Source organism: Erinaceus europaeus, chromosome 1 (assembly GCF_950295315.1).
Source record: "Erinaceus europaeus chromosome 1, mEriEur2.1, whole genome shotgun sequence".
Classification (NCBI taxonomy): Eukaryota; Metazoa; Chordata; class Mammalia; order Eulipotyphla; family Erinaceidae; genus Erinaceus; species Erinaceus europaeus.
In genome coordinates this window covers 205,967,599-205,993,088 of record NC_080162.1, presented here as the reverse complement: position 1 = coordinate 205,993,088, position 25,490 = coordinate 205,967,599, and the positions used below count along the sequence as shown (strand labels likewise).

The 25,490-nt window shown below is 41.5% G+C and overlaps 1 long non-coding RNA gene across 1 annotated transcript; it reads right to left on the bottom strand.

The window, feature by feature from the left end:
- Positions 1 to 23,110: 23,110 nt before the first annotated feature.
- Positions 23,111 to 25,181, bottom strand: LOC132542086 (uncharacterized). The gene is made up of 3 exons (XR_009553233.1): positions 25,082 to 25,181; positions 23,515 to 23,597; positions 23,111 to 23,439 (listed from the first exon to the last, which is right to left on the bottom strand). It is a non-coding gene; the product is annotated as an uncharacterized LOC132542086 (long non-coding RNA).
- Positions 25,182 to 25,490: the final 309 nt, after the last annotated feature.

The following is a 25,490-nucleotide window of genomic DNA, read 5'->3' as shown; positions in this document are numbered from 1 at the left end:
TACTCCCAGCCTGTCTCTCTCTTTCCCTAGTTGGGCAGGGATCTGGGGAAGCAGAGCTCCAGGACACATTAGTGGGGTTGTCTGTCCAGAAAAGTGTGGTTGGCATCATGGTAGCAGCTGGAACCTGGTGGCTGAAAAAAAAAGTTAACATATAAGGCCAAACAAATTGTTGACTAATCATGAACCTAAATCTTGCAATATTGCAGATGAAGATTTAGGGGTCTCCAGTTTTCAATTGGCTGCATCTCCACCTGTCCCTGGGGCTCCCCAACTGAGCAGATGTGGTTTACCAGTTAACATCAGACAAAAGTGGTCCTTTCCCACCTGCATCATAGAAATACAAGATCAACCATGCCAAGTTTTGCATTGAGAGGAATCTTATTTGCACAAGTAATCGGAGGCTGGAGTCTATCTTAGTAAAAGTCATCTGCTCTCTCATTGGCATGACTGCTTGCTATATCCCTGAAGATAAAGGTAAAGGAACTGCTAGGGACCTCGGACATAGATTCACACCTCTTTGGATGGTTTGTTATTTTCCCAAAGAAAACAGGGATGTATTCTCCAAGGTCCTGTCTTACAGCAAAACAGCCCTGGCTCCTTCCTTAGAAATCCAATCTCCTTTTGTTCAAGTCCACTGGAAAGTGACGTCAAGGAGCTAACATGAAGGAGCTCCGGTACAAGTTTATTCTTTACTCAAAGATTACCCCTTCTCCTGAAGTGTTTGAGGATAAGCCAAGATGGAGGAAGAGAGCCACTTATCTCTCTTTTCTGTAAGGACACTAATTAACTCATGAGGGCTCTACCCTCACCTCATGAACTAATCACTTCACAATAACCCCAGTTCCAAAAAAAAAAAAAATCACACTGGGGATTACAATGTCAATTTACGAATCTAAGGGGAACACAAACTTTCAGACTATCGCAAGAAATTAATTAAAAACTTCACACAAGGATCTGGGAGGTGACAAACCAGGTTAAGGGCACACAGTACCAAGTGCAAGGATCCCAGTTCCAGCCTCCAGATCCTCACCTGCAGGGGCGTTGCTTAAAAAGCGGTGAAGCTCCGCAGGTGTCTCCCTTTCTCTCTCCCTCGCTGTCTAACCCTTCCTCTCTCAATTTCTCTGTCCTAGCCAAAAAAATGGCTGCCAGGAATCATGAATTTGTAGTGCAGGTACTGTGTCCCAGAGATAACCCTGGAGGCAAAAAAAAATAAAGTAAAACCACACAGCATCTAGAAGGGGCATTGCTGACTTAATGAAAATCAAACCAGTCATTATGCTTTCTTACATTAGTAGAAAGGACTTTTTTAAAGTGAAGATGAAAGCTCATGAAAACACAGTTGTATTAGTAAAGCAACACATCTAAGAAAATCAATGGGCTTGTAATATAACTTTGACTAATTTCATTTGAATTTTGAAGAAAAGTTTGCATCTCAGAACTTGGACTGGAGTTGGTGTATTGCACCAACGTAAAGGACTCTGGGGGAGGGAGGTGGGAAGGGTCAGATTCTAGAACATGATGGCAGATGAGGAGCCAGACAGGGGATAAAGTGTTATGTGGAAAACTGAGACATGTTACACATGTAACAATTACTGTATTTAACTGTTGACTATAAACCATTAATCTCCCCAATAAAGTAAAAACTAAAAATTAAAAGTTTGCTTCTTTTAATCTGAATTTTGTAGAGAAATAAAGAATCTAATAAAAGATAGAAGTAAATAGCTGAGTTAAGTGTTCTTTACCCTAAAGATATAATTTATGAGATTCCTCTAAGTACTAAGTAATAAAAGATTACAAAATACTCACTATAAGACCATGTGAGAAATGCAAATAGAGACAACAATGAGACACCACTTCACTCCTGTGAGAATGTCAGACATCAGAAAAGGTAACAGCAGCAAATGCTGGAGAGGTTGTGGGGTCAAAGGAACCCTCCTACACTGCTGGTGGGAATGTCAATTGGTCCAACCTCTGTGGAGAGCAGTCTGGAGACTCTCAGAAGGCTAAAAGTGGACCTACCCTATGATCCTGCAATTCTTCTCCTAGGGATATGTACTAAGGAATCCAGCACACCTATTCAAAAAGATCTGTGTACACATATATTCTTAGCAGCACAATTTGTAATAGTCAAAACCTGGAAGCAACCCAGGTGTTCAATAACAGATGAGTGGCTGAGCAAGTTGTGGAATACTACTCAGCTATTAAAAATGGTGACTTCACCGCTTTCAGCCAATATTGGATGGACCTTGAAAAACTCATGTTGAGTGAAATAAGTCAGAGACAGAAGGATGTATATGGGATGATCCACTCTCAGGCAGAAGTTGAAAATGAAGATCAGAAAAGAAAACACAAGTAGAACCTGAACTGGAATTAGTGTATTCCACCAAAGTAAAAGACTCTGGGGTGGGTGGGGGGAAGAATACAGGTCCAAAAAGGATGACAGAGGACCTAGTGGGGTTGTATTGTTATGTGGAAAACTGGGAAATGTTATGCATGAACAAAGTATTGTAGTTATTGTTGAATGTAAGACATTAATTCCCCAATAAAGACATTAAAAAAACCATATGAAATCTAAAACTCAGCATTATGCTGTTCCTTTGTCTTCAGTATAGATTATCATGACTACTTTGTTTCATTTTTTTTTACCTTATTTATTAGATAGAGAAATCCATAAATCAAGAGGGAAGGGGGGAAATAGAGAGGGAGAGAAACAGAGATACCTACAGCCCTGCTTCAATGCTGGCAAACCTTTTCCCCTGTAGGTAGGGAGTGGGGGCTCAAACCCAGGTCCTTGTGCACTGTAACATGTGCACTCAACCAGGTGCGCCACCACCCGGCCCCTTCCTGAACTTTAGTCTTAGCACTAGCATCATCTCTCCTTGATCTTTAGTTAGTTTTCTAACTTCTAGTTGGCCCCTCATTACTTTGTCTCTAACTACCCCCACACCACACTTACAATGATGTTACTGTCTGTTTTTAATTTGTAAGTGTTTAAAACATGTACAACTTATTCTAGTGCGATAATTACAAGCATAAACAATTTTAATTCTATGGATATCTGTTGAATACACACAATGTCCCTGTGGCACTCGGATGTGCTGAGTATTTGGTGGTAACAAAATAGCAGAGTCTCTGCTCTTATGGGATTTATTAGTGAGATACAGACAATAAACAATATTCAGTGTCTTGTCAATCTCAGATTATGTTAAATACTATAAATAAGAAGAAAGAAAGTGGGACCAGTGAAATGATTCATTTGAATAGTGTGCTTCTTGACCAAGTGCATGACTGAGGGTTTAGCCTGGCTCCCACTGCCTGCAGGAAATTTAAATGTGGTTCTCTCTCTCTCTCTCTCTCTCTGTGTGTGTGTGTGTGTGTGTGTGTCTGTCTGTCTGTCAAAAGAAAAAAAGCAGAATTCCTGGCACTGGCCCACCTGGTAAAACATACATATTACAATGCACAGGAACCCAGATTCACACCTCTGGTCCCCACTGCAGGGAGAAAACATCAATAGTGATGAATCAGGGCTGCAGGGCTCTCTCTTCCCCCTCTCTGTCTCCTCCTTTCTGCTTAGTTTATCTCTGTCTCTATCCAAAATAATGAATGAATCGTATACAGTGTTATTTTAAAAGAATGAAAATGAAGGAAAGGAGGCAAGAAGGAAGAAAAGACAGGAGGGAAAAGGTGAAGGAAGCAGAAAGCAAGCATATCAAAGTGGAATATTTCACATAGGCTGTTCCACTCTTCTGTTGGGTGATCTCTAGAAAACAGGAATAGTTAATACAAAAGCCAGAGCTTTACACCCATTTCTTAACCCTTTTGCTTTTTGGTTCAATTGGATTCTTATCAAACAACAAACTTTGAGCTGAATCTTTTCAGGAGTTCACTGATATGGTATTCTAGAAGTCCCCTACTGCCTGAAGATCACCATCCTTTGCCTTATTACTAGTAGGCAGCCTGACAGATTGCAAGTAAATTGGATCAATGTTACTTTGCAAGAACTTAATGGAATTTGTTCCACCATCTTTTCGCATCACATCAACTGTTGAAGCAACATCTTGAGGAAGGGTAAATAGAACACAAAGTGCCCAGAGATAGGAAAATCAATAAATAATCATCACATTACCCCTGAGGAAAGGAAATGAAGTTAGAACCCAGGTAGGCTGACGCAAGGTGAAGGAAGGAACTGTGTAACAAGAGGCCATTTATCTCTGTTTCTGTCATATAATATCAGATGTAACTCAAATCCCAGATTCTGGAACTTGAAAAATTCTGATTTCAGTCTCCCATCTGCCCTTACTACATTGAGAGTTGTTGTTGTGTGCAGGCCGCAGAGAAGAGAGAGGGGGTCTGGAGCAAAGAGGAAACACAAATCTTTATTTGAGCTGGCACCTCAGAGTTGGGTGCTAGAGAGGCAGGTTGGGCCACGTGGAGGTAGCGAAAATGGCCGCCTCATGCAGTAACCTTTCCTGTGTCTGAACACCGGAGTGAAGCACTGGCAAGAGAGCGAGGTGGGAAGAAGAAGGGCTTTTATAGGAGCAGCTTTCACAAGAATGGGAAGGGGGAGGAGTAACCATAGCACTCCAGGATAGGATAATAACTCTCATGAGAATGGGAAGGGGGAGGAGTAACCAAAGCACTCCAAATATCGCGCGGGGATAGAGACAATGCCCTGAGGGCACAACATGGCTGAACAGGCACTCCGAGAATGTCCCAACTCTCGTGGGAACTAGCAGTAGCCTGAGGGGACAACATGGCAGATGTGACTGCATCGGCACAATTTCCCAGCAGAGAGTAACCTCACTTTTCTCACTCATGGTCTGCCCATCTGCAAAATAGAAATAAAAGTTACCTTGGCTGGGTCTCAGTAGGGGTTAGAATCAAGATACATATTGCCCCTAAGACAGTGCCAAATACCAGTAAGTTAGTACTTGCTAAGTTACAGATTCTTCTACTATACTAACCATCACCATTCAGCCAAACTGTTGGGAACCAAATAATGTAAATAAACATAATAAGGAGATACACCTGGTTGAGTGCTTATGTTACAATGCAAAGGACCCAGGTTTGAGTCCCTAGACCCCACCTCCAGTGAGAAAGCTTCACGAGTAGTGAAACAGGCCTGCAGGTGTCTCTTTGTATCTCTCCTTGTCTACCACCCCCTTCCCTCTTGATTTCTGGCTGTGTCTATCCAATAAATAAAGACAGTAAAAAAAATAAATAAATAAAAGTTTTTTTAAAAAAAAGAGATACAAGAGGGGGCGGAGCTAAGAAGGCAACTTGGAAACAACACCTGGCATGAGCTAAAAAAAAAAAAAGCGACTTACGACCTGGAATTCCCTGGACAAGGTAGGATAACTGGTACATCTGTGAAAAGGTGAATAGGGGGTGGTCAAGGTGACCCCAAAAAGAATCGTATAACCCACACTTGGGCTGGCAAACACAGGCAAAACGGACAAAGAAAGGAAAATCTTTGGCTTCACTATTTCTGAACTCACCATTCCCTCCACCCCAGTAGGGCTGGCCAGCTGCTCCTAGCAGGCTTTCTGCAGAGCTAATTTCTTTACCAAATTTCCTGGCACAGCAGGAAATTCTTTTTCTTTTTCTCCTCTCTCTCTCTCTCCCTCTCTCTCTCTTTCTCTTTTAGGTGGCTAGAGCTCTATTTAAGTGACAAAATACCTGGCCAATCTGAGCCTCAGCCGTGTCTGGAAAAGTCTACCTGGAGGTTTTTTTGTTGTTGTTTGTTTTATATTTCTTGTAATAGGTTATCTTTGCTCAGGCTGTGTGCAGCCAATACAGAGCAGTGCAAGCTTCAGACTGACTTTTAGAATTTTTTTACTCTATTTTATTTTATTATTATTACTATTATTATTATTATATATGTGTGTCCCTTTTCCTCCTCGTCAGGTTGACCAAAATTAATTGCTGTTGCCTATTACATTGATAGGTCACTGTGTATTCTATCCATTATGAGAGGAACTTGTTTCTTTCTCCCTCTTCCCTCCACCCTCCTTTTTCTCTCCTTCTATCTAATTAAAAAAAAAACTCTCCTTTCACTGCTTTTTTTCCTTCTTTCTTCTTTTCTTCCTTTTTTTCCTTTCTGAATTCACTGACATGTGTTTGTGAATTATTGTGTGGAAGAAATCTGACTCAGAGTGAACTGTGTGTGTGTCTTTACTTTCCTTTCTCCTCTTGCTATTCCCTAGAACTTATAGTGGAGAGTAGATTTGCATAATTGTCTACCCTTGCGTTCCCCTTTTTTCCTTTCTCTTCTTTTTGGTTTTGTTTACTTTTTTTTTACCAGAGGTGTTTAGAAATGGAAGCATCACACTGCCAGGTCTCAAACTATATTATAAGGACATCATCATCAAAACAGCCTAGTGATAGAATAAAAATAGATGCACAGACCCTATTTTAAAAAGCCCATAACTAAACCCCCACACCTATGGACATCGAATCCTTGATAAGGGGGCCAAAATATTAAATGGAGGAAAGAGGATCACTTAAATAAATGGTGCTGGGAAAATTGGGTTGAAACATGCAGAAGAATAAAACTGAACCACTTTATCTTACCAGAAACAAAAGTCAACTCCAAATGGATCAAGGACCTGGATGTTAGACCAGAAACTATCAAATACTTAGAGGGAAACATTGGTGGAACATTTTTCCACCTAAAACTCAAGGACATCTTTGATGATACAAACTCAATTTCAAGGAAGACTAAAACAGAAACAAATCAATGACACTCCATCAAATTGAAAAGTTTCTGAAGAGCCAAATAAACTATCACACAAACAAAGAGACCCCTCACAGAGAGGGAGAAGATCTTCACATGCCATACATCAGACAAGAGACTAATAACCAAAATATACAAAGAACTCAGCAAACTTAGCAAGAAAAAAGCAAATGGCCCCATCCAGAAATGGGCAGAGTATATGAACAGAACATTCACTACAGAAAAGATCCAAAAGGCTAACAAACACAGGAAAAACTGCTCGAGGACACTGATTGTCAGATAAATGCAAATAAAAATAACATTGAAATACCACCTCACTCCTGTGAGAATGGCATACATCAAAAACGACAGTAGCAACAAATGTTGAAGAGGCTGTGGGGATAGTGGAACCCTACTACACTCCTTGTGGGAATATAAATTTGTCCAGCCTCTGTGGAGAGCAGTCTGGAGAACTTCACAAGGCTAGACATGGACCTTCCATAGGATCCAGTAATTTCTCTCTTGGGGATATACCCCAAGGACTCCATAACACCCAACCTAAATGATATTTGTACACCTATGTTCATAGCAGCACCATTCGTAATAGCTAAAACCTGGAAGCAACCCAGGTGCCCAACAACAGATGAATGGCTGAGAAAGCTGTGGTATATATACAGAATGGAATACTACACTGTTGTTAAAATTTTGGACGGCTCTTGCTGGGCGGGTCTAGCTTCATGGGCGGGTAACAGAGACACGGAGACAATGGCTGGGCAGGGAAGCTGTATTTCTTTATTCAGGAACAACGATTCATAAACTAAGACAAACTAATCACCAAACAGAACTCTGCTGTCTCTTTGCGGTGGCACAAGCACTCTCTCTCTTACTCTGGAACTCAGGAACTCTCCAACTCTGGAACTCTGGAACTCTCATACTAGGGAACCCTCTGAAAACTCTGGCACTCTCGAACTCAGGAACCCTCTCCCGGGGTCCCTTGGGGCAGGGCCAAGCGGGCCCGTGAAATTAACAGGACTGATGCAATTCCCTTGGTGGGGGAGAACTAGAACCCAATGTAAAGCATACAACAATTCCCCCTTTTCTTTTAACTAAATGGCTACAGTATCAAGGGTGTGGGGTGAACAGAAACCTATATTGTACAGGCATTTTTTTAAAAACGAAACTGACACAAACTAAACTTTATCAGCTTAAAAAAAACATTTTTTGCCTCTGGGGGGCGTACTTTCTTCGACGGGCATTTGCATGGGGGTGGGGAACGGCCTAGAGTCCCACAGGCAGCTGGCTGCAACTTACTTATTATGAAACAAAACTTGTTATTAGCATATCTACTGCACGATCCAACGTTTCTAATAGAGAAGGAATTTGAGACTTTTACATATCAACAACGTCTTTTAACCTTTTGTTACACCCATTCAAGATGGAGACACACCCTAGGTGTGGGCCGGAGAGGAAACCTCAGGCATGAGAATAATTAGCATAGCCATTGTGCGATCTACCATTTCTAATAGAGAAGGTAATGGAGAGTTTTACATATCAACAAGTCTATTTAACCGGTTGTTTAGAGTAACTTAGTTAAAATATATTGATTGTTAACTAATTTTTACCTTAGACTTTAAATGTAAGTTAATTTTATCTTTATGAGAATTACATTGAAAACCTTTTTCATTTAACTTTGACTAGTAAGAATTTAGCCTTAAAGCTACTGTTTACCAAACTTCAAACATACAGATAAACATGGTCATTAATACACAAGGAGAGAAACCTTTGTTACGAAGACATGTCATTTTAAACACGAATTTGAATCTGTACTGTCTTAGTGGTTGGGGGGAGTCACCATTCGGAGGTGGCTTCCCGCGCAGCTCCATTCCTGAGCAGCTCCACTTCTAGGAATTGCAGGTTGCGATCTCTGCACAAATCTCTGCATACTCCAGCTTGTCTGTCTTCAGACCGGACCGGCGGCTGGAGATCTCGTGTGCCCAGTTTCGGCAGGGAGCCTGGGGGTCCGGGAGGCCCGGGATGGTTCCAGAATTCATAGAAAGAGGGCAGGCAGGCCAGTTTTGTAGAAGGCGTGGGCCTAGGTGCCCATGGGTGGCGGCCATGATAGGCCGCCATGGGCCTGCCCCATGACCCTGACATGTCTGCTGCCCTGTTCGCAGTGGCCGAGCAGTGTGGAGGGATCACGCGTCCAGTGCCCTGCGCCACGCGGTGGAGAGCCGGCTCCTGTGGGCTGGCCTCGGGCTCTTGCGTGTTGGCCTCAGGCTCCAGGGGCTCTTGTGTGCTGGCGTCGGCCTCCTGTGGGCTGCGGGGCTGCGGGCGCGGTGCGCGGGGTTGTCTGGGCGCAGACGGCTGGCTGGCTGTTTAACCAGGTGGAAACGGCAGCTCTGCGCCTCGCCTCCCGCCCGCTGGCTCTTCCTGCTGGCTGTTCTGAGTTCGCCCGAGCGAGTAGAAACCACAGAGTGGTCCAGAGATAAATGTTCCAGAAACAGCAAAACAGTCTCGTGAAGAAAGAGCAGAGGCCTTTGGAGATCTCTTAACAAGCAGAAGAGAAGGCCATAGTGCATAGGTAGCCAAATTGTCTTTACTTATCTGAGAGATGCGCAGGTCAGCCCCACGTTGGGCGCCATTTGTTGTTAAAATTTCGGACGGCTCTTGCCGGGCGGGTCTAGCTTCACAGGCGGGTAACAGAGACGCGGAGACAACGGCTGGGCAGGGAAGCTGTATTTCTTTATTCAGGAACAACGATTCATAAACTAAGACAAACTAATCACCAAACAGAACTCTGCTGTCTCTTTGCGGTGGCACAAGCACTCTCTCTCTTACTCTGGAACTCAGTAACTCTCCAACTCTGGAACTCTGGAACTCTCATACTGGGGAACCCTCTGAAAACTCTGGCACTCTCGAACTCAGGAACCTTCTCCCGGGGTCCCTTGGGGCGGGGCCAAGCGGGCCCGTGAAATTAACAGGACTGATGCAATTCTCTTGGCGGGGGAGAACTAGAACACAATGTAAAGCATACAACACTACACAGCTATGAAGAACAATGAACCCACCTTCTCTGACCCATCCTTGGATGGATCTAGAAGGAATTATGTTAAGTGAGCTAAGTCAGAAAGACTATGATGAGTATGAGATGATCCCACTCAAACAGAAGTTGAGAAAGAAGAACAGGAAGGTAAACTCAAAGGACGTTTTCACTGAATTTGAAGTAGGGCTCCAAAGTAAAAATCTCCAGGTTGAGGGCAAGGGTGGAAGGTCGGCTTCACTGAGGGAATGGGATGGGATGGGACACAGTTCTTTGGTGGTAGGAATGGCATTTATGTACATTCCAATTAATTTGTAAATCATATAGATCACTATTTAATTAAATTGAGAGCGGAGAAGTTGATTGAATGTCTCAAACTTTTTAATTCACAGACCATAGGCTGAGTCTTTGATATGATGACTGTCTTAAAAGCTTAGACAGGGAGAACAGAAGAAACTTGTGGTAGCACTATATATAAATAATGTCAAAGGACATAATTATGGTGATGTTGTGTATGATAGCGTAAATACTAACAAAAGCATTTTTCAAAGTTAACACAACTGCCAAGTAATGTTATTATAGCAATAAGTATTCATTGCCTTCTTAAACCCTAAGATATAAGAGCCTCCCACCTCCTCTTTAGAGCCTATATTTCCCCCAGTCCTAGAACCCCTAGGGTGGGGCTCACTTTCCTACATGCTTCTCTGAATTCATACCAAATGATATTGCATCTTCTGACCCCAACCTAATCAATGCAAAGAGTACCACCTCAGCATGCTTCACTTCAGACAGTGTCCAGAGAAGTCAGGCATGGAATGTCAACCCTTCACCCTCATTAGTCGGGAGAGACCTTTCCTTTCATAGGATTGTCTAATAGCATTTCAGGTGGTTCACTTCCTAACAAATTCCCAAAACCTATATATAGACCAGGACTCATGAGCAAGAGCATATGTTCACATGTATCATAAGCCAGGGCAAAATATATACCTGAAAACAAAAGTACACGATAGTCTGGAGTGAGTCAGTATAAAGTTCATAATGAAATATTTTCTACTTAGACTTAGATACCCTCCTCACCTATTTCCTATTACACTTCCCTCACTCACTCCAAAGCTAACCTTATCAAAGCAAAGACCACAAAAGCTGAATAAGGGCAAGAGACTGGCATACTTTAATGATGACTTTTTAGTCACTATCAGGCCACCCCGTCATCTGGGACCCTAATCGAGGAAGCCTGAGATTCCCAAACATACATGATGGATCTAGTTCTCAAATAAATCCCTCTCCCCAATATTGCCAGTCATCTCTATCAGGAACAACACAGTAGACCCCTTTGTGGGCCCCCATTGGACCTTGACCTCAACTTGGATCAACAACAGTAGAGAATGTTCCATCCTCTGAAGGGAGGCTGGACAACATACCCTATGCTTCACCAGAGGAATATGGGTCCTGAAATCAGGGCAGCTTGGAACATTCCTACCAATGACCAAAGAATGTGAGCTCAGATCTACAGAGATGCAGAGGTCACATAGGCTCTTAAGCTGAATATGGGCCCCATATCAGATCAAATCAGTATTTTCAGCCACCAGGTTCCAGATGCTACCATGATGCCAGCCAGACTTTCCTGGACATACACCCCCACCAATGGGTCCTGGAGCCCTGCTTCCCCAAAACCCTGCCCCACTAGGGAAAGAAAGAGACAGGCTAGGAGTATGGATCAGCCTGCCAATGCCCATGTTCAGTGGGGAAGCAATTACAGAAGCCAGACCTTCCACCTTCTGCAGCCCATAATGCCCCTGGGTCCATACTCCCAGAGGGATAAGGAATAGGGAAGCTATCAAGGGAGAGGAGAGGATGGGATACGGAGTACTGGTGGTGGTAATTGTGTGGAGTTGTACCCCTCTTATCCTATGGTTTTGTCAATATTTCCTTTTTATAGATAAAAAATTAAAAAATAAAAATAAATTTTAAAAAGATACAAATATCTCTGTATCTCCTTACTTTTCTATCTATATGTATGCATACATTAGAAAAATATGTGTTTACAATAAAATATACCTATAAAAAGGAGAGAGCAGGATGCTTAGAATCCTAGTAAATGCTGTGTTAAATACGTATCTAATGTTTATTAATGAAAAGTGAAGAAATTTTCTCTGCATTTATTAATTTAACTCGGTCAAAGTCCATCAATGAACTTAAGTGTTGATAAGTTTTTACCTACAGGAAACTGATGGCAAGGAAATACACATAGATTCCTTCCTGAAGTTTAGTAGGAATAAATGAATTCCTATCAGTGGCCAAAGGGAAGCTCATGAGAATAGCTGTTAGCTGAGATCCATCAGAATCCAGTCCTACCCTCAACTGCTATTTTTCTTATCAAATTATTTAGTCTTTTCTTACTGGGATACTATTTCCTATTGCCGTGTCACTTTTATACTGATAAGCCGTTCGGTGAAAAAAATGTTAACAAGTAGACTCTGAAGAGTATTTATGTCAAATTACCAAGTGTCTTGGACTCTAATATCCACCTAATTTTCAGTAGGTAGTTCATTCAATTTTATTGCTTGCCTTCTATCTATCTATGAACATGGGCTATCTTTCCATTTCTTTGTCTATTTTTCTATTTCCTTCAAAAATGACTTGTTGTTCTCAGTATACAAGTCATTCACTTCTGTTAGGTTCACCTTAGATGCCTGAATGTTTCTACTGCTGTAGTAAAGAAGAATCAATTTGATCAATTTTTTAGTATCTTCTGCCTTAGAATAGAGGAATGTCACTGATTTTTTTATTTTGTATTAGTGATTAATAAAATTATAAAAATAATAGGGCTACGTTTCCACAGCTTTCATGCCACCAGAGTTCTGTGGCCTCCATTCCTCTATAGTAGAAAATACAATAATTCTCTCCAGGCCACAGATCAGTGTTAAGTTTATCTATATCTATTTTTTGTCCACTGTTTTTTTTTCCTTTTCCTGGATAGACAGAGGAAAATCAAGAGGGGAAGACAAGAGAGGGGGAGTGAAAGATAGACATCTGCAGGCCTACTTCACCACTTGTGAAGCGACCCCCCTGCAGGTAGGACACTTCCTTTCTAAGTCACACCCACAACTATTACGACTTCCCAGTGTCTTCCCTTTTTCTTCTTCTCTCACAGATAAGATAAACACCTGACTTGCTCAGGTATTTTCCAGATTCACTTCCCTGTGAGTGAAAGTACAGAAACAAAGATTATTAGTGATGGGTATTTCTGGTTTGGGTAGAACTGGCGTTCAGAGCTCTCTAGATATTTCCCTTTATCATCCCCCCTGACCCCACCCTAGGAGTGTGAATTAATTTTTTTTTTTGAGTGCAGAAGGAAGGAGGTCTGGTTTCTGTAATTGCTTTTCTGCTGGACACGGACTTTAGCAGGTCCATATATGGTCTTTCAAGTCTGACACTTCAGTCTTCCAAGTTGTAAAATATCTTAGAGAGAAACAGCATCCCTGGGAATAGTGCTCAAGATGGTGACACACTTTACCCTCAGGAGATTCTCTCCAAGTGCCCTGTTTTGTGACTGGAATGTGCTGATGACCAATTAGCACCAAATTAGAGAATGTTTTTCATGTTTCTAAACTTCATAGACTGTAAAATAAATGTAAACATCCACAGAAAAAAGAGAAAACACTAGTGAGCAATTTTCCACTAGATTGCTGTATTTGTCAAGGTCTCCCAAATATTTATTTCCAACATCTCCTTTTTTAAAAAGTATTTATGTATTTGTTCATTTATCTTTACAATAAAGAGATATGGAGAGAAAGAAACCAGAGCACTGACTGATCAGCTCTGGCTTGTGTTGGTGCTGGGGACTGAACCTGGTGCCTCACATTCTCAGGCAGGAAATCCTTTTGCATGACCATTATGCTATCTTTCCAGCCCTCTCTTGAGTACTGATCATGAAAAAGTGGGACCAGTCCCACACTTGTGTTAGAAAAAAAGCGTTTCCACTTTCTGTGAACAGAACTATGAAACCCGTGAGGTCTCTAGCACTGAAAAAAATCTGAAGTTTTAGAGAGCAAGCAGTGGCACATCCTGCTGAACACAGGCATTACCATGCACAAGGAACCAGCGTGCTTGACCTGGAGTCCTCTAAACCATATGTAGTGATGGAAGCAGAAATTATAAAAGTGGATGATGCAGACTTCAATGAATGTAGAGGCAAAAAATTATTTTAGCCAATATATGGAAGCAACCAAAATGCTCCTTGACAGATGAATGGATAAAAAAAAAAAAAGTTATGGAAAATATACTCAATAGAGAACTACTCAGCAACAAAAAAAGATGATATTGTGTCCTTTGGGATGGATGGAAATGGAGAAGACGATGCTTAGTAAAGCAAGTAAGGAAGTAAAGGACATTACATGGTGGTTTCACTCATCTGTGGAATTTAGAGCACTGAACATAAGAACTTGAAAAGAAACCACGACCAAAAAGTTGATCCAGATCCAAGACTGGGGGAAATCTATAGTGCTGACTGGGGCAGATGGGGCACAGCCTTTGGTAGCAGGAACTCTGTGAAATTACACTCTTGTTAGCTTATATTCTTATAAAGCACTATGAATTCAGTATGCCAGCGAGGAAAATAGATTGCATACTTCAGGCTCTCTAACGGACAGGATCCTACCTCTGAGTACACACGTTTTCCTTTCGTCTAAGTAGTTAAAGTCTCAGATTTGTAAGATGATCAAACGCAGTGCGTGAAAATTGTTTAAGCAATTCTAAAAACATATTTAATATATGCTCTTTAAATACCTAAGCTACCTACAGCCTTAGGCCATTTGGCCCTGTCCATATCTCAGATACTGCTGTTAGCAGACATCCTTAAATGGCATAAAGCACAGTGAGGTCAAATGTATCACTGTAAATCCTATCCACTGTATTTTCAAAGAAAAACAAGCTTCCAACTAACTTGGTTATAATAACAATTGATTGTTGCTAGTTTAAATTCTTTCTAAGAACATAAGGGACTTGTGGGGCTATGTGTAAGCTTGATAGAGCTTAGGGAGAACTCCCCCATCCCTAGATGGAGGTCTGGGAAAGACACCTCCTTGTAAGTCTTCCTTGCCGAGGTGAGCAAAGGTGAGAAACCACATCTCTCAGTCTTAGTTCTTTCTTTCCAGACTCTCAAGCCCACAGACACCTCACTGCCTCTCTCCACTAACTGCAGGCCACATGGCTGCCTACCTTAAGGTTCATTTACTCAAAGTTCACCTCACCTTCTAATCACAGAGTATAACACACCTTATAACACACTCCATCATACACCTCAGACCCCAGACAAGATAAATTCCAAACTGTATGACCTTTGATATCCATCTTCTCTCTGTCTCACCCTACTGGTTTAACCCCTATGCTTCTCTCAAATATCTTTGGGTAATTAAGTTGCTTGCGTCATGGAGAATAACTGTCTTGTATCTCATCAATTCTTGTCATACCAGCCCCCTACCATAGGGGCAAGAAACCTGTAATTTATGACATGTTTGAATAATGTCCTTCGTTTTCTATTTAAACTCATATCCACCTGCCAATAAACGAGATTTGAGAACACATCATTTCTCCCTGGTGTCTCTGCTTCATGTCAATTCCTTGAGCAAGCGAGAGCCAGTCAGATTTGCCTTCCTGCTGGGTGTCACCCCACATGAACGCCGACAGGGACTACTCTTCCCACTCTCTTTAAGATCTGTATTTTGCCTAGTCCTGGGACCTCTGTTCCCTTACCCTATTATACTGTCTCTGTCGACCTCAACTAAATCAACACTACCAGTGCCACTGTGCCATGTTATGCTGCTCAGACTAGTTACTGCAGATTGTCTCCAGAGACAGAAAGCCTGAGATGACAACCTCCCAACTCCTCTAATCTGGTCAGATCTTTACTAACATATGGAACTACCTAGTATAATTTCCAATGGCACATTTTCTAACACAGTTACAGATATTAGATGCATGGTAGGGCCAAGGGTACTGGGCACAGGTGTACATGTATCCATAAGCAAGGGGCAATTATATACCTCAAATTAAAAGTGCTTAACAGCCTTTTATAATTATACATGGACTTAATAATCCTGCCCTTCTTTAGAATGGCCTAAGGAAGGCATCCTAAATTCTCTAATTATACATTTAGTACTATACAAACAGGAAGTAAGATATACTCTTACTTATTACCTATACAAAAGGAAGTAAGATATATTCTTCTATCTTTTAGTGTCTTCTGACAGAGCATCAGCATTACTATTACCCTTTGACAAGTTTCAGAAGAAACACTATACAACTGGTCAGGACAGATACTAAAAAAAACCAAATATCAAGTAAAGGACAATTATTGTTTCTATGAAGACCTTTATTAGAGTCATTAAACCAATAAATGCTGAAAAATTAAGACCCCCTCACTATAATCCTAGGTCTATTTCCACCCTAATTTGAGGCCAAATCCCAAAAGCCAAATACCAGTCTGGATACAACAAATGACACTCAGAGTTTTAACTGGGAGAAAGCTCATCAGACAAAGAAGGAACTACACAGTCTGGGTGAGGGCAAGAGACTAGCTCATTTAATTAAGACCTTTTTGGCCACTCTCAGGCCACCTCATCACCCAGGGTCCTAGATAGGGAATCCTGGATTCCCCCATACAGAATATGGACCTAGCCATCTAATAGACCTCTCTCTCTCCATCACTGGTCACATCCATTAGTAACACCATCATAAACCCACTGGTAGGCTTCTTCAGGACCATATCCTGACTATGAACTAGCAGTAGTAGGGACTGCCCCACTCTCCAAAGGGACTCCTACTCTGCCCCTTGAAAAAGACTGATTCTGAAATAAGCGCAACCCAGAATGTTCCCAGCTGATACCATGGACTGTGAGCTCAGTCTGACAAAGACTCAGAGGTTACACAGGCTCCTGTGCTAAATATAAATAGATATGGGGCCCAGGTTAGATCTTTATGGTAAACAGTTATTGCACTTCTATATTTTATTCAACTTTGCAGAAACTCTGGAGCCTAATCCTGCTTTCTAGTGCTACTCTTAACTCTGATACCATCTTCTTAGACAATATTTCTAATCCATGCCCCTGTTAGCTATCAAACTCAAAGATTACTAAAACAAAAACTAAAGTCTCCTAGGAACATTCCTAAAATAGATGACCTAGCTTCCTCCCACCCTAAGGTCCCTACTTTCATTTTCTTTATTCCTACTTTATAATTCCTGTTTACTAAACATTTTATCCTGCTTTTCATTTCACTGCATTTCAGCCACCAAGTTGCAGATGCTACTATGAGTTCATCCTGATTTCTCTGGACAGACAACCTCACCAATGTGTCCTCCCCTCCCCAGAGCCCTGCCCCACTATGGGAAGATAGAAAGAGGCTGGGGGTGTGGATCCACCTGCCAACACCCATGTCCAGTGGAGAAGTATTTACAGAAGCCAGACTTTCCACCATCTGTTCCCCATAAAGAATTTTGGTCTATGCTCACAGAGGAATAAAGAATAGAGGAGCTTCCAATGAAGGGGTTGGGACACAGAACTCTGGTGGTGGGAATTGTGTGGTCTTACAGTCTTGTGATCTTACAGTCTTGTTAATCATTGTTAAATCACTAAAAGAAATTTAAATAAAACCAACATCCTGCCTCAGATTATTTTGTTGGAGCCTCTGATCAAATCAATACACACACACAAAGAATTTATATCTGCGTATACTAGCAGTGAAAATGTAGACACTAAAATTAGAATGTAGCTTTTCACTTACAATTTCTCCCTCCAAAATGAAATACTTGGAGTGTGAGTATGCATAAGATTTGTCTAAAATATTTACATATATGGCTTATCTGCTGACAACTACAAAATATTACTGAAAAAAATCAACATCTAAGTTCGGATACTAGATTCTCATACAGACACTAAATATATTAATTGTATCAATTGCCTTTAAAATAATATATACAGCCCTATAGATATATCAAAAGCCCTGTAGATAGAGAAATATTACCATACAATTTAATGAAAAGGCATCAGCCCCAAACTAGCTAAAAAATAATTTTGCCAAAGAATGAAATGGTAGGAATTACTCTTCCGATTATTAAGACATTTCGTATAGAAATCAAAGCACTGTGCTACTGGCAAGGGAACAGATGCATAGATCAATGTACCAAAATAGCCCTGACACAGATATCAAACTAATTTTTGACAAAGTGACAAAACTGAGACAAAAATAGAGGCACCAGTGGTGAAATCCATAAAGCTCAGTTAAGAAGGCAGTTAAGCAATAAAGGAGAGAAATCTGACCTAGAATTATTTTGTGCTATTGAACACTGAGAGCTTTTTGAGCCAAATCTCAACAGAGATCTGCAAAGGTTCAGAGTGTCTGTTGAGCTGGGGGACACAGCATAATAATTCTGCAGAAGACTTTCATGCCTCAGCTTCTGAGGTCCCAGGTTCAGTCCCCAGCACCATCATAAGCCAGAGTTGAGAGATGTAGATTTTTTATTCTGTGTATCTTTCTCACTAAAATAAATATATAAAAATATTTTATTAAGAAAGAAGTTTATGAGACTCCCTCACAGAATGGGGGATCTTTACATGCCATACATCAGACAAGAGTTTAATAACCAAAGTATATAACGAATTTGCCAAATTCAACAACAAGAAAACAAATGACCGCATCCAAAAATGGAGAGAGGACATGGACAGTATATTCACCACAGAAGAGACCCAAAAGGTGAGAAACACAAGAAAAAAAAAATGCTCCAAGTCTCTGATTGTCAGAGAAATGCAAATAAAGACAACGAGGAGATACCACTTCACTCCTGTGAGAATGTCACACATCAGAAAAAGTAACAGCAGCAAATGCTGGAGAAGTTGTGGGGTCAAAGGAACCCTCCTGCACTGCTGGTGGGAATGTCAATTGGTCCAACCTCTGTGGAGAACAGTCTGGAGAACTCTCAGAAGGCTAGACATGGACCTACCCTGTGATCCTGCAATTCCTCTCCTGGGGATATATCCTAAGGAACCCAACACACCCATCCAAAAAGATCTGTGTACATATATGTTCTTGGCAGCACAATTTGTAATAGCCAAAGCCTGTGGCAAAGCAGGCACACTGCCTATGTGAGCTATTTTGCCAGCCTTCACTTCTCAAGTGTAAGAACTGTGGGGCAGTGGTAGGCGGGTCTGGATGGTGATACACCCAGTAAAGCACACAAGGACCCAGGTTTGAGACTCCACTCCTCACCTGCAGAGGTAAAACTTCATGAGCGTTGAAGCAGGTCTTCAGGTGTTTCTCTTTCTCTCTCCCTCTCTTTCCCTCTTCCTTCGTAATTTCTCTCTAACTTGTTGAATTAAAAAATTAGAAAAATAAGGAACAAATGGCCTCCAGGAGCAGTGAATTCACAGTGCAGGCACCAAGCCCCAGTGATGATAACCAGGTGGCAATAAAAAAAAATAATAAATATTCATAGTAACTAGATCTGGCTTCTGCATTTGCTTCTCCACTGGACATCGGCATTGGCAGGTGGATCCACACCCCCAGTCTGTATCTGTCTTTTCCTAGTGGGGCAGGGCTCTGGAGAGGGGAGGCCAGGACGCATCTATGAGGTCATCTGTCCAGGGAAGTCATGATGGAGTCATGGTAGCATCTGCAACTTGGTGGCTGAAAACCATTAAGATATAAAGCAGACAAAATTGTTTAATAGTCAGGATAGAAAGGTGAGAATAGAGCAGATGAGATTTGAGGTCCCCATTTTGGAAAAAGCTAGGAAGTCTATTTTAAGTCTATTCCAAAAGGCCTGTTAAAAGAATTATTCTGAGTAGAGAGAGACCTGTCAGGCACCATGAGGGTTCTTACCAATATCTGCCTGTGTCTTTTTTCTTTCTTTTTCTAAAATTTTAATGTGGATTTTTAAAAATTTTATTAATGATCTAATAATGATTAACAAGTTGGTAAGATAGCAGGGGTCTAATTCCACACAGTTCCCACCACAAGAGCTCTGCATCCCATCCCCTCCATTGGAAACTTCCCTGTTTTTTATCTCTCTGGGAATATGGACCTAAATTTCTTATGGATGCAGAAGGTGGAAGGTTTGGCTTTTGTAATTACTTCTCCACTGAATATAGATGTTGACAAGTGGATCCCCAGCCTGTTTCTATCTTTCCCTAGTGGAGTGGGGCTCTGGAGAGGTGAGGTTCCAGGACAAAGTGGGGAATGTCATCTGTCCAGGGATATCAGGATGTCAACGATACTGTAGAAAGAGTAATCTTAGTTATGCTCCATTTAATTGGAAAGTAATTATAGCCGACTTCCCAACAAAATGTCCAAAATACATGACTTCTGTACTACAAATCCACTGCTCCTGGAGGCTGTTTTCTCCCTTCTGTTGCCCTTGTTGTTTATCATAGTTATTATTGTTGTTGTTGTTGCTGTCATTGTTGTTGGACAGGACAGAGAGAAATCAAGAGAGGAGGTGACACAGAGGTGGAGGGAGAAAGACACTTGCAGACCTGCTTCACCACCTGTGAAGCCAACCCCCCTGCAGGTGGGGATTCGGGGGCTCAAACTGGCATCTTGGTGCCTGTCCTTGAGATTTGCCCCATGTAGGCTTAACCTTCACGAACTCCTTTGAAGGGTTCCAGAGAACTAAGACTTCCTTTCTGTCTCCAACAGCCTTCTGATTTGCAGTGTCCTCTGAGCAGGAATCAATCGCTAAGACAGTGGCATGCCCTGTGTGGGTCTGTGAAGGTTAATCCTGACTTACAGGTCACTATGCTTCATCAGTGGTGGCCCGTCAGATCTGTACTCTCAGCCTTCAGCCTTAGGTCCCAGGCAGATCACTCACATCTGAGTAAATGTCTATAATTCCTTTTGATACAAAGAATCCCTAGAAATATAGAAGAGGTCAATGTGTGACCTAAGCAGGGGACAGAATTAAATTAAGCATGGCAATAATCATGACCAAGGCTGGGTTGAATCAAACATGGTTATGATGCACTGGGTCAGCCACCCTTCAGGCCCCACCCTGTAATTCCTCTCCTGGGGATAGATCCTAAATAACCCAACACACCCATCCAAAAAGATCTGTGTACACCTATGTTCCTAGCAGCACAATTTGTAACAGCCAAAACCTGGAAGCAACCCAGGTGTCCAACAACAGATGAGTGGCTGAACAAGTTGTGGTCTACATACACAAGCTATAACAAATGGTGATTTTGCCATTTTCAGCCCATCTTGGATGGAGCTTGAAGAAGTCATGTTAAGTGCAATAAGTCAGAAGTAGAAGGATGAATATGGGATGACCTCACTCACAGGAAGAAGTTGAAAAACCAGATCAGAAGAGAAAACACAAGCAGAGCTTATAATGAAGTTGGTGTATTGCACTAAAGTAAAAGACTCCGGGGGTGGGAGGGTGGGGGAGGGTTCAGGTCCTGGAGCATGATGGTAGAGGACCTAGTGGGGGTTGTATTGTTAAGTAGAAAACTGGGAAATGTTATGCGTGTACAAACTGTTGTGTTTACTGTCAACTATAAAACAGTAATCCCCCAATAAAAAAAAAGATTAGCATATCAAGAAGAAGACAAGTAGTACTCTTATACCTACTGTGAATAAAATAAAAGTAAAGGTTTGTTCTACATGATTTCATGCATATCTGTTTCAAGATAGATTGCCCACAGCTAATAACAAACTTATTAAGTGATGCTTATAACTTTGGGGAAAGGCACTAAACCAAAAATTTGAAGTAGAAGTAATCTAATAACCATGTCATACTGGGAACATGTACCCAAAAAGTGCAAGGTGGAGGGAGCACATGGCGGACACAGGATCCGCTACATTAGCCTTGATTCATGCACAGAGCAGCCCCAACACTTCCAGTTCATCTGAAATAGAAATGGGCTTGGAACATGTGTGGGTATTTAGACCTCATGCTCCAGGAATAACTGTGGAACTATCCAAAGCAACTTGTGGCCTCAGATCACCCTGAGAATCTCTAACAGGAGAGGTTTCTAAACACAGGAACCCAGGGGGTGATGGTGCCTCATTGCTATGCTTTCTTTTGCTAAAGGAGCTGAAAGTTGAATTGCAAGAAAAATAAAAGAGATTTATTCTCAGGCTGTAAAAGGAAGGAAAATGTCATTCCTGGGGGAGGGGAAAACACTGAAGAGAAATCTTAGGTAGCGACCTTAACAAGATTTTGTCACATGTTGTAATGAAACTCGTAAAATCTCCAGTAATATTGATCTTATTTAATGATATTCCTTTTTGATAAACAGTCCTCTGTTTTTGGCGCATGGGAAGAATGGACTTCTGAGCTCCTTGTAGTGGATTAAGGGCACGCATTTTAACACTAGTGTAGCAGAGGGTCACAAGTCAAAGTGCTTAACACAGGAGAAATTCACTTCCACAGTTTCTAAGAATCCAACAGTAAGGTGTCTGTAGACTCTGCTTCCTCTGAAAGCTTTGTGGGTGAATCTTCTCTTGCCTCTTCCTAACATGATAATTTGGGTGACATTGGAATGTCTTTGAGTGGTACTGGAATGCAAGGAATCTTTGGCATTCTTTGGCCTGCAGCTGCAGAGCTGCAGTCTGTGCCTGCCCTGTCATGTGCTTGTGCTTGTTCAACCTTCATATAAATAAATATATATAAATAAAACACCTTTCATATGAGAGTATGCACTCTGACCGCATATGACCTCATCTTAACCTGATCACATCTGCAAAGACCTCATTTCCAAGGCAGATCACATGCATAGATTTCAGAAATGGAGATTTCAGCATTACTTTTGAGGGAATGCATTTCACGTTGTAACAAGTCACAAGAATGACTTTTACCAACACATGTGAGCAGAAGTAATTTTGTCTTGTCCAGGCTACAACAATTCCTAGTGCAAAACCTAATGGACTTCTTTTTTTTTTTTCTATATATATGATTCCTTCCCATATTCTAATTAGTAGTTATTTTGTTATCCAGGATAATGCAGTGGAAACAACAAGACATGAGTACTTGATAGATATACAGTGTGTGTGATTTGTTTATCTTAAATTGTCATGATCTAGAAGCAGGCTGTCACTATGTCACAGCATCTACCCTGACTAATATGCTCTAAGTATTTAAGGCTTGGCTACAGGAGAAAATGGAATGAGAGGAAATCTACTCAAATAATCTCAATGAGAAATTTAATCTAATTAAAGGGAATTCAAATTAGAACAGGGCAAATACAAGCATCAAAGTCCCTGGGTAGTTCAGGTTAATGATCTCAGAAGAACCAACAGAAGATCAAGTTCAGAATGAGATCCTTTATTTCTTTTGTGGTTCATAAAAGACCACTCGTCCATTGACTTGACGCAGGTTATTGGGCTCACCTCATTCACAGCCCCACAAAGCAAGTGTTCCTACAGATGCAAGGCTTCCTACCTTGCTCTTGACAAGACGCAGTCCCTGCATTCCAGGAACTAACCCTGAGCAGATAAATTGTATGTAATTCAAATCAGAAGACAGTGAAGAAAATGAGAAATGTCATGGTATCATAAAGAAAGAGGGCGTCAAGGATATGAGTGGGGAGTTTTGGACATGACCCATAGGATCTGAGGAAATGAATAAGGTCTCTAAATTCCCCTCTCTAGAGCTTCCATTTCTTCACCAGGCCAGGAAATCCAGGCTTTCCTACCAGGCAGAGAAACATGGGTCACGCAACCATATGTGGACCCCCACTACAGTTTGACATGGGAGACGTAGTACTCATTGCCTTGCTTACAAGTCTTTTGATCACCCAGTTACAGTGTAAGATGTCAGTGCTGTAGTTATCACAAGACGGGTCATTTCTGGAGAAAGGAGTAAGAAATCTCATTATTTCACATAGTCAAGGCTCATGATGAAAGAAATATCCCTTTGGTGGTGGGAATGGTGTTTATGTACACTCCTAGCAAAATGTAGACATATAAATCAGTAGTTAATTAATATGAGAGGGGGAAATCAATTGTATGTCTCAAAGTTTCTCAAAAGACAAACTGAATCTTTTTAATATATAGGCTACGTATTTGATATGCGGACTCTCTCAAAAGCCTAGACCAAGTAGATTAGAAGCTTCCAATAGCACAGCTATATACAAGATACTGGGTACTGTCCAGCAAACTATAACAAAGGGACTTTTCAAAGTTAACCCAATTAACAAATAATGTGATAATAATATTAACTATTGATTGTCTTTTTGAACCCTAAGACAGCAGGAACCTCACATCTTCACTATAGAGCCCCTACTTCCCCCAGTCCTGGCACCCTTGGATAGGGCCCACTTTCCCGTATGCATCTCCCAATCCAAACCAAATAATATTGCATCCGCCGATCACAACCTAACCAAAGCAACGATTGCCATCTCAACATGCTTCACCTCAGACTGTATCCAGAGACTTCACGTGTGGAATGACAACCCTTCAGCTTCATTACTCGGGTGAGACCTTTCCTTTTATAGTACACTCTAATTTCATCTCAGGTAGTTCACTTTCTAACAAAATCCCATAACCTAGATATACACCAGTTTCTGTGAGAGAGAGCTTATGTTCACACGTATCCATAAACTACTGCAAAATATATACCTGAAAGCAGAAGTACACTAGAGTTTGCAGTGAGTACCTCCCTAACACTTCCTCTCCACTATTCCAAGCTTGGAATCCATGATTGCTCAACAAATTGTTTGGCTTCATATGTTAACTCTCTTTTCAATCACCAGGTTCCAGATGCCACCAGGATGCTGGCTAGGCTTCCCTGGATTGAAGACCCCACCAATGTGTCCTGGAGCTCAGCTTCCCCAGAGACACACCCTACTAGGGAAAGAGAGAGGCAGACTGGGGGTATGGACCGACCAGTCAACGCCCATGTTCAGCGGGGAAGCAATTACAGAAGCCAGACCTTCTACCTTCTGCAACCCTCAACTACCCTGGGTCCATGCTCCCAGAGGGATAGAGAATGGGAAAGCTACCATGGGAGGGGGTGGGTTATGAGGATTGGGTGGTGGGAATTGTGTGGAGTTGTACCCCTCCTACCTTATGCTTTTGTTCATTAATCCTTTCTTAAATAAAAAATTAAAAAAAAAAAAAAAGAAATATCATGATACAGGAAAGCAAGTGATCATTTAGATGATAGGAAACTATTGCCGCACCCAGACTAGAGCTCAGAGGACTTGCACGAGGCCAATCGCTAGTAGTGGGGCAGGGAAGCAGGGGTCAGAAACTCTACGAGTGAGAACTGGGGACCGGCTGGGTGGAGGTATACTAGGCTGAGCAAGTTACCAAGCTCAATGACCCCCCACCTGCAGGGGACAAGATTCACAAGCAGGGAAGCAGTGCTGCAAATGTCCATCTCATTCTCTTTATCCTTCTGTTTCTCAATTTCTCTGTCTCTATCCTAAATAAATAAAATGAATACTTTTAAAAAAAAGTAAAAATAGTCCTATCAAAATATAATGGCTTCATACTTTTCCTCTACATGTAGGGCATGCCTATCAAACAACAGGGGCACAAAAATATTTCTGAATAAATGAATGAAAGAATTGATGAACATCAACAATCAATCTCTTGTGGCAAGATAAGACAACATTTACCCTTATGACACTCACATTATTGAGTAATAATGAATCAAAATGCTCACAGGAATCAAAAATAAACCAATGAGAGTACATCAAATTGAAAAGCTTCTGCACAGCAAAAGAAACCACCACA